Here is a 10,752-nt window from a genome sequence, read left to right on the forward strand (position 1 = left end):
CTTGGGCAATATCTATAACTATTAAATACAAAATTAATACAAAAACTTTTGACTTTTCTTTTTGAAATGGGGAATTCAAGATGTGTCTTAACTCTTTTTGTTCAACTTTCTTGGCCATGCAAGTAGAATCTGCAGCATACATTGTAGGATGCACGTTTTTATTAATATTGGCATTTTTTACAATAACTCATCTCAGGAATCTCTGTTGACTTGGGCATTCCTTTAATTACCAGTTTATGCCAATTATTTAGACAATCTCTGGTTAACAGTGTCCATACCTGATTTTATAATTTCTCGGATCTTGAGCACTTATTTTTGGTGCATCCGCTAGGTTTTGATTAAAACTTTGGTTAAGATTTTGAGGAGGAGTGCCTCAGTCATAGGATATTCTATGGCATAACCTGTCTCAGACTATCTTTCCTTAGCCTTGGCTCATGAACAGCATCTTGGTTAGGCAAAGAATTCTTGGGTCACAGATGTCTCCCTTAAACACTACAGACATTACTGCATTTTCTTCTGTGTTTGCAGTGATAGAATCTAGGGTTAGCTGAATTTTAGTTCTTCTGTCACAACTTGTCATTATAGTTTAATTTTTCCTAGCTTAGTGGCAGTTTCTCCAACCTTGATATTGAAAATGTCACTGAAATATATCTACTGTGTCTCTTTTTATAAATTTACTTAAAACAGTGAGTCTAGGTCGGGCGTGGTGGCTCGTGCCTGTAATCTCAGCACTTTGGGAGGCTGAGGCAGGTGGATCACCTGAGGTCAAGAGTTCGAGACCAGCCTGGCCAACATGGTGAAACCCCATCTTTACTAAAAATACAAAATTAGCCAGGGGTGGTGGCAGGCGCCTGTACTCCCAGCTACTTGGGAGGCTGAGGCAGGAGAATCGCTTGAACCCTGGAAGCGGAGTTTGTGGTGAGCCAAGGTCACTCCACTGCACTCCAGCCTGGGCAACAAGAGCGAAACTCTGTCTCAACAAAAGAAAACAAAAAAACAAAACAAAACAAAAAAACATTGAGTGTTTTTGATTTGCACACTCATGTGCTTTTTTTTTTTCCAGCCCAGGAAAATTGTCTTCTATTAAACTATTGATTTTTTCTTTTCCTCTACTTATTCTGGTTTCTTCTTTAGAAATATTGCTAATCTAGAGATTAGATATACTGGACTGTTAGCCTGGACTTGGGAGATGAAACAATATGTCCATTATACAGAGCAAAGGAGCTATGTTTTTTTAAATGGGGATACATTATAGGTAGCTGATACGTTTGGATTTGTGTCCCCACCCATATTTCATGTCGAATTGTAATCCCCAATGTTGGAAGTGGGGGCTGGAGGGAGGTAAGTGGATCATGGGGGTGGATTTTCCCCTTGCTGTTCTTGTGATAGTGAGTGAGCTCTCATGAGATCTGGTTGTTTAAAAGTGTGTGGCACTGCCACCCCCACTTTCTTCCTCCTGCTCAGGCCACGTAAGATGTGCCTGCTTCCCCTTCGCCATTCGTCATGACTGAAAGTTTCCTGAGGCCTCCTCAGCCATGCTTCTGGGATACAGCCTGCGAAACTGTGAGCCAATGAAACCTCTTTTCTTTATAAATTTCCCAGTTTGTTTACAGTTTCTTTTTTTTTTTTGAGACAGTCTCGCTCTGTCACCCAGGCTAGAGTGCAGTGGCGCCATCTCAGCTCACTGCAAGCTCTGCCTGCCGGGTTCACGCCATTCTCCTGCCTCAGCCTCCTAAGTAGCTGGGACTACAGGCACCCGCCACCACACCTGGCTAATTTTTTGTATTTTTAGTAGAGACGGGGTTGTATTTTTAGTAGAGACGGGGTTTCACCGTGTTAGCCAGGATGGTCTTGATCTCCTGACCTCATGATCTGCCCGCCTCGGCCTCCCAAAGTGCTGGGATTACAGGCGTGAGCCAAGGCGCCCAGTCTGTTTACAGTTTCTTTAAGGAAATTCCCATTTCCTTAGCAGGACTCTTCCATTTAAAGACAAGATTGCAGGACTTTCCTTCATACACATCTGGCTGCACCTCTTGGCTCTGAAACACGTCTTTCTCACTGGTCCAATAAATAGTAGAAACAATCTATAATCATCAGGTTTATCATGTAGATATATGACTGCCATTTGTTAATGGTGAGATTTATTGCAATAAAATTTATCTGCTCCAGTGTCCTTTTTAACAAGGCAAAGGAGATAGCACAACTCTAGTTTTATGTGTTTTGTGTGACTTAAATCAGGACTTTGACCCAACTGCGGTTGAGCACAGGTATCTGTGCTCAGCTCACAAAAAAGCAGAATTTCTTCTACTTTCAGCAAAGTCCTTACTGGTAAAATTGACCATCTGAAAGAGTAAAGACAGTTCACCGAGGGGAGATGACCGGGAAAGCCACAGATCAGGGGTTTTCAAGGTTCTTTTCAGTTGTACTTTCTCCAGTTGAAATCTTCCCTGGACACTTAAAAAGCTGATATGTTCTAGGTAAAGAAGGCATCATACCATTCAACTAACTCTCCAATATGTATACCTCTGCCCCATCAAGTCAACCCTGGGGAGGTTTCCAAGAAGCCCCAGGATTTGGCCAATCACAGTTTGAAAGCCAGTGCTGATTATAAAAGGCCTCGGGGCGGGGCCTGGCGCACTCTTTGCTCAGTAGCTACTCATCAAACTTGAGCCTCCTAATTCCTTGCACTGATACCCACTCCCTCTTCAGAACCATCGCAGCATTTTAATATGTTTCTCCTTGGAACTCTTATTACTCCTTACCTTTTTCGTCTTATAATTTATAATTCAGATATATGACTTATCTTCTTATATCTGCATATTAGTCTACAGTGTACTCAAAGAAAGAACTTATTAGTTCATCAAATATCCAGTTAGCGAGCATCCCCATTTCCCAGATTATTTCTTTTACTTTTTTTTTTTTTTGAGACAAAGTTTTGCTCTGGTTGCCCAGGCTGGAGTGCAGTGGCGCGATTTTGACTCACTGCAACCTCTGCCTCCCAGGTTCAAGCGATCCTCCTGCCTCAGCCTCCTGAGTAACTTGGATTACAGGCTTGCGCCACCGTGCACGGCTAATTTTTTGTATTTTTAGTAAAGACGGGGTTTCTCCATGTTGGCCAGGCTGGTCTTGAACCCCTGACCTCAGGTGACATGCCCGCCTCGACCTCCCAAAGTGTTGGGATTACAGATGTGAGCCACCATGCCTGGCCTTTCCCAGATTATTTCTTGTGTGTGTGTGTGTGTGTGTGTGTGTGTGTGTGTATGTGTGTGTGTGCATGTGTTTTAGTTTGTTTGAATCAGGATATCCATGCATTACAAAAATAAAAGTCCATGCATAACATGTGATATTTTTTCTAAAATTTCTCCACCTTCTTTTTGTTCTTCTTGTAACTTATTTGTTGAAGAAAATGGAACCTGCATGCTGTATAGTCTTTCATATTGTGGCTTTGCAGTTTGCATCATTTCAGACAACACACTTAAACAGGATTCATAAGGGTTTTCAACGGAGATACACATTTGTTTCTTTACTGTGTACCATGCGGGCTCCTTGTGTGCTAGCACTGGGGCCCTGCATGCGTGAGTCCCCTCTGTTCTAGCCAGGCCAGTCTGCATGTTGTCCTGGTACAGCAACATCTCCTTAACAAAATCATAGACTTTTCAGGCACAAAGGACCTAGAGTCACCTTCTCACATCTATAACTCCCAGCCACGTGGTGTCTTCTCTCTTTCACCACCTGTCATCCATATTCATTACTTCCTTTAAGATGATACTCAGGCCAGGCATGGTAGCTCATGCCTGTAATCCCAGCAGTTTGGGAGGCCAAGGTGGGCGGATCACGTGAGGTCAGGGGTTCGAGACCAGCTGACTAACATGGTGAAACCCCGTCTCTACTAAAAATACGAAAATTAGCTAAGCATGGTGGCGGGTGCCTGTAATCCCAGCTACTTGGGAGGCTGAGGCAGGAGAATTGCTTGGACCTGGAAGGTGGAGGTTTTAGTGAGCCGAGATCATACCATTGCACTCCAGCCTGGGCAACAAGAGCAAAAATGTGACTCAAAAAAAAAAAAAAAAAAAAAAAAAAAGATCATACTCAAATTCTTCTGGGGACTCAATGCAAGACAGAGGGAAGAAAGCATGAATGTGGGAATTAGACTCTTGAGTTGGCTGTTTCCCTGGATCTCCTGATCTTGGGCAGATGATTGAACTTCTCTGAGCCTCAGTTTTTAAAATCCGTATAATGGGGATGTTGCAAGGATTAAACAACAGGACAAAATGCAGTAGAATAAAACATTCTTGCAGTTGCTTAGACCCAAAACATTAGAGTTATTTTTTTTACTTCTCTCTCTCACACCCCATATTAGAAAAAAGACCCCGAGGGAAAGCTCAACGCTACATGATTTCATCAAACCTCCTCTTTGAGCCTTTTATAAATACCACAGATCCTTAAATAACAGAAATAGTAACATCTATTCATCACGTACTCTGTATCAGGCAATGTATTAAAAGCCTTCTGTGTAATAACTCCTTTAAGCCTCTAAGAATCCTACAAGGTCGGTATTATTATCGCCAGTCCCAGTTTTACAGATGAGAAAACAGAGGCCCAGAAAAATTAAGTAATGTACCCAAGGTTACCCGGGCAGTAAATGATGGTGTCTGGATTGGGACCTATGCTCTCATACACCAGGGACTTTTTATTTTTTTTTTGAGACAGGGTCTCACTCTGTCGCCCAGGCTGGAGTGCAGTGGCGCAATCACGGCTCACTGCAGCTTCAACCTCCCTGGGCTCAGGTGATCCTCCCACCTCAGCCTCCTGAGTAGCTGGGACTACAGGTGTGCGCCACCACGCCTAGCTAATTTTTTTTTTTTTTTGTAGAGATGGGGTTTTGCCATGTTGCCCAGGCTGCTCTCGAACTCCTGGGCTCAAGTGGTTCACCTGCCTTGGCCTCCAAAAGTGCTGGGATTATAAGACTGAGCCACTGCATTCAGCCTACAGGGACTTCTTAATCCTGCCCATGTTACTTAATCCACTAGGAGCTATTAAAACAATACTGGATTCCACACCCCACCCCAGACCAACAGAATCAGCATCTCCAGGTGATGAACCCAGGCTTGGAAACTTCTTAAAAGCTCCCAGGGGATTCTTGGTGCATGGCCAGAGTCAAGAATGACCACTGTTGACGTGATGCAACTGAAAATGATTATGATTATGAAATGAAACAATAATCCAGGGCTGGGTGTGGTGGCTTATGCCTGTAATCCCAGCACTTTGGGAAGCCGAGGCGGGTGAATCACTTGAGGCCCAGAGTTCAAGACCAGCCTGGCCAACATGGTGAAATCCCATCTCTACTAAAAATACAAAAATTAGCCGAGCATGGTGGTGCATGCCTGTAATCCCAGCTATAGACAGAGGTTGCGGTGAGCCGAGATCCCACCACTGTACTCCAGCCTGGGTGACAGCAAGACTCTGTCTTAAAAAATAAAAATAAAAAAAATAATTTGGGATTATTGTTAATTGTGTCTTTCACTCTGTAGTCTCTACTCTTGAATATTCTTGAGTGTTACTCTTCCTTTCTGGAGTTGGGTTAAAGGGTATCTAAGGGCCATCTTAGATATATCGTCCAATGCGTCTGTGACTCAGGGCAGGTCACGGATTTCCTCAAGCCACTGGGGAGCCAGAAGCAAGCTTCAGTGGTGATACCTCTGGCCACCTCATCAGTGGCAGAAGGAAGACTCTTCAAAAGCCTCTGCTGGGCCTGTCACATCCGAGTGAAATACATACGTGTGTCAGTTACCTTCCCATAGTTCTCAGGCCACTTGAGGTGAAAAATGTGTAGGCTTTGAACCATCCGAGGAGAGCTTTCTCAGCTGTCAGCAGCTGAAGACAGTCACGATCAGATTCATAGTGACCCTTAGATTGTGTCAGTCATTGTAGTTCCTCACCCGTCTGAGAGACTGACAGCCCTGTCTTGTCAGTTTGTCAAACTGAATGACAGTCTCTCCAGATTTGGTTATGCGTGGACAAGAGAAGTTGTCATGGAAACCTTGTGGATGCTGATGAGCCAGGGGCATCTTCACCTTACTCAGATGGTGTGAATAAGGAGAACAGGGCAATTAGATGCTCTGCATCATTAATACAAGAAGGTTTACAAATTAAATCTTGTCAGCAACCTTAAGGCCACTCAATGACCAAAAAAATTTAAGTGCTGACATACGAAGGCAGAATTCTGCAGCAGGAGTTACAGCTCCTAGTTTATCCTCCTTTCCTTCTTTTTCTTTTTCTTTCTTTCTTTTTTTTTTTGAGACAAGGTCTCACTCTGTCACCCAGGCTGGAGTGCGGTGGCATGATGTCAGCTCACTGTAACCTCTGCCTCCCAGGTTCAAGCGATTCTCCTGCCTCAGCCTCCCAAGTAGCTGGGATTACAAGTGCATGCCACCATGCCTAGCTAATTTTTTTGTATTTTTAGTAGAGACGGGGTTTTACCTTGTTGGCCAGGCTGGTCTTGGACTCCTAACCTGAGATAATGCACCCACCTTGGCTTCCCAAAGTGTCTCCTCCTTTCCTTCTTTCAGTTGATCACACTCATCTCAGTGAAACAGGGCCGACTGGATAAATTGCAAGCTCTCTGCTGTCTGGCATAACGTTTGCCAATTGTTGGTTGCATCAAGTAGAAAAAAAAAAGAAAAGAGGTTGAATTTGGATATCAGGGTTTAAGTTTTAACTCAGCCACCATTGGCTTATTTCATTGAGTTAAAAAATTGAAATAGAGGGCCGGGTGTGGTGGTTCATGCCTATAATACCAGCACTTTGGGAGGCCGAGGCAGGTGAATCATCTGAGGTCAGGAGTTGGAGACCAGCCTGGCCAACATGGTGAAACCCCATCTCTACTAAAAATACAAAAATTAGCCAGGTGTGGTGGCAGGCACGTGTAATCCCAGGTACTCGGGAGGCTGAGGCAGGAGAATTGCTTGAACCTGGGAGGTGGAGGTTGCTGTGAGCTAAGATCTCACCATTGCATGTGAGCCTGGGCAACAGAGCAAGACTCCATTTCAAAAAAAAAAAAAAAGAAAGAAATAGAATAAAAAGAAATATATCAAAATGCATTAAACAGTGAAGTTTTGCTTGTGCAACATTTATTTTAGTTATGTAAATGTATAAATCATTGGGTGTACTGGATCGTGCTTTCGTGTGTGTGTGTGTGTGTGTGTGTGTGTGTGTTTTAGATGGAGTCCCGCTCTGTCACCCAGGCTGGCATGCAATGGTGCCATCTCGGCTCACTGCAACCTCTGCCTCCCTGGTTCAAGCGATTCTCCTGCCTCAGCCTCCCGAGTAGTTGGGATTACAGGCACTGGCCACCATGCCCAAGTAATTTTTGTAGTTTTAGTAGAGACAGGGGTCTATGTTGGCCAGGCTGGTCTCAAACTCCTGACCCCAAGTGATCTGCCTGCCTTGGCCTCCCAAAGTGCTGGGATTACAAGCACGAGCCACCACACCTTGCCTCAAGTGTGTTTTTTATTGTGACTTACTACCAGGAATATTGGAAAACCACTATCCCAAGAAATCCAGGAGTGGAGGAAGGAATTCTTCCGGTCTTTTTAGATGGGTGCATAGAAGTAGCCACAATTATGAGTTTTTACCATGTGCCAGGCACTATTCTAAGCACTTGAGAAGTACTAGGTCATTTTATCCTCATGACAACGCTATGAGGTAGATACCGTATTACCAAATCCATGCGACAGATGAAGAAATGGAGACATGGTTGATTATAAATTGTGGTAACAGCCTAAGCAACATAGTGAGATGCCCCCGTCTCTAAAAAAATTTAAAAAGCCAGGCAGGGTGTGTGCACCTGTAGTCCCAGCTACTCAGATGGCTGAGATAGTAGGATCTCTTGAGCCTAGGAGTTGGAGGCTGCAGTGATCCGTGATCACACCACTGCACTCAAGCCTAGGTGACAGAGCCAGTCTAGGCACTCATTCTAGATGACAGAGCCAGACTCCTTCTCTTAAAAAAAAAATATGATAGCAGAATAATGACTTCCAAAGATGCCTATGTCCTAATGCCTCGAACCTGTGAGTGTTACCTTCAGTGGAAAAGAGGCTTCACAGATGTGATTAGCTCTGGATTGTATATATGGGCCCAGTGTGAACATAAGGGTCCTTCAATGATGGAAGAGGGAGGCAGAAAGTCTGAGCCAGATGGAGATGCGAAGCTGCTGTACCGCTGACTTTGAAGTTGGAGGGAGGGGAATCGAGCAATCTCTTTTTGCTAAAGGCCTCTACCTCCCTCCATTTTGACCTTGGTCCTCCCTCTCTCCTTCAAGAGAAAGCGGTACGGCAGGTTCGCATCTCCATCTGACTCAGACTTTCTGTCTCCCTTTTCCATCATTGAAGGACCCTGATGTTCACACTGGGCCCATCCGTACAATCGAGAGCAAATCACATTCGTGAAGCCTCTTTTCCACTGAAGGTAACACTTACAGGTTTGAGGCATTAGGACATGGGCATCTTTGGAAGTCATTGTTCTGCTACCACATTCTTTTTTTTTAAGAGAAGGAGTCTGGCTCTGTCACCTAGACTGAGTGCCTAGACTGGCTCTCTTACCTAGGCTGGAGTGCAGTGGTGTGATCATAGCTCACTGCAGCCTCCAACTCCTAGGCTCAAGAGATCCTACTATCTCAGCCTTCTGAGTAACTGGGACTACAGTTGCATCTCCTTCATCTTCTTTGGGTCATGGATTCAAGTCCACCTCTTCCAACAGGTCTTCCTTGATGGAGCCTACTCCAGTAATAGTATATTGTTGTAGGCTTGCCAACGTACCTTTCTTTTTAAAATTTATTTTTATTATTATTATCTTTGAGATAGGATCTTGCTATATTTCCCAGCCTGTTCTTGAACTCCTGGGCTTAAGCGATCCTCCTGCTCCAGTCTCCTGAGTAGCTGGGACTACAGGTGTGCACCGCCAAACCCAGCTAAAATTTTTAATGTTTTTGTAGAGATAGGGTCTTGCTATGTTGCCCAGCCTGGTCTTGAAGTCCTGGGCTTAAGCAGTCGTCCTGCCTCAGCCTCCTGAGTAGCTGGGATTACAGGCATGTGCCACCACACCCAGTTACATTTTTTAATTTTTTGTAGAGATAGGGTCTTGCTATATTGCTCAGCCTGGTCTTAAACTCCTAGGCTCAGGCAATCCTCCTGCCTCAGCCTCCTGACTAGCTGGGACTACAGGTGCTCACCACCACACCCAACTCCCAACTTTTACCTTCATTAGCAGAATAGAGCATGTCCATTTGACCACACTCTGAATAACACAGTGTACTACTATTTGAAAAAAGACGTTTTGGCACCTTTTAAGGCAGAGCTGATGCACATCTGCTGAAATAAATCAGTGTTCTTGCCTGATTAATTTAATTAAGTCTACATGTCTATTTTTGAACATAACGTACGACCTTATCCCAGGAAAATTTTGTGTGTTTATGAGCTAAGAATCATTGATAAATGATGAGTGTTCTTTTTCCTCTTCTTCTTCCTTTTAAAATTCTTTTTTCAGATAGAGTCTCATTCTGTCACCCAGGCTGGAGTGTAGTGGCTTGATCATAGATAGCTCACTATGGCCTCAGCCTCCTGGGCTCAAGAAATCCTCTTGTCTCAGCCTCCCAAATAGCTTGGACTACAGATGCATGCCACCATGGTAGGTTAATTTTTTTAATTTCTAATTTTTGTGGAGATGGGATCTCACCTTGTTGCCCAGGCTTGTCTTGAACTCCTGGCTTCATGTGATCCTCCCACCTCATCCTCCCAAAATGCTGGGATTATAGGCATGAACCATTGTACTTGGCTGTCCTGTTCTTCTTTGTCATGGTTATATCTACTGAATTTCAACCAGCACCCTCCCCAACGCATGCGAGCCAGATGTCATGAGAACAGAAATATAGAGAAATGGAAAGGAATAATTTATTGTGATATGAAGACATAAGTTTCTGTGAAACATAAAGGCAAATGAACTGTTTACATTTTGTTACATATTCCAGGTAGCTAAAATTTTGTAAAAATTAAGCATTCCGTGGTTCCATGGTTATAGACGTCATCCTTGGGGTATTTTATAAATTCTGAAGTGTAGAATCATGGCTGTGTAACTCATGGTGTGGACATCTATGTGGCAAATCTATGTTTGCATTCAATTATAAGATGATTGCATAAGGTCAAACAGTGACCCGGCAGCAGAGAGTTAGCTCTCCAAGCTCTGTTCTTTAAAATTATACAGTTCCAGGAATTAGAAGCACTGCATTCTCTCCCTTAGGAAAAGAAGATAACCTCTCTTCTGGGCTTCCATTTCCTTGTCTGTAAAAATCAAGGGGTTGAATGACATGGCCTCTAAAGTCCCCCTGATTCCAAAATTTCATGTTGCTGTGATTCTGATTACAGTCCTGATCCAGTCATGCATGCAAAGTGCTGACTATTTAAGTAATTGCTTGCAGGTTGAACATTTCATCACTGTCAAGGGCCCAGAATCACAGGGAAGGGCAGTGCTTCCTTCTCCCTGGTTACATGCTGAATGTAATTACACTTTAAATGACTTAATAAAGGAGGTGGGTACCTTCCTTTGCCAGGGCTTGTCCTTGGGCTGTGCATGCAGCGCATATAAAGGCTGCTTATATATCTCATCCAAGGAGGCTCAGACCTTGCTTGGCCATGACCTTGTGCCAGGCATCTGGTCTACCTGGTCTGAACCAGCACCATTTGCGCTCCAGATCGGTCT

This window comes from Pongo pygmaeus, chromosome 6 (genome assembly GCF_028885625.2).
Source record: "Pongo pygmaeus isolate AG05252 chromosome 6, NHGRI_mPonPyg2-v2.0_pri, whole genome shotgun sequence".
NCBI classification, from domain to species: Eukaryota; Metazoa; Chordata; class Mammalia; order Primates; family Hominidae; genus Pongo; species Pongo pygmaeus.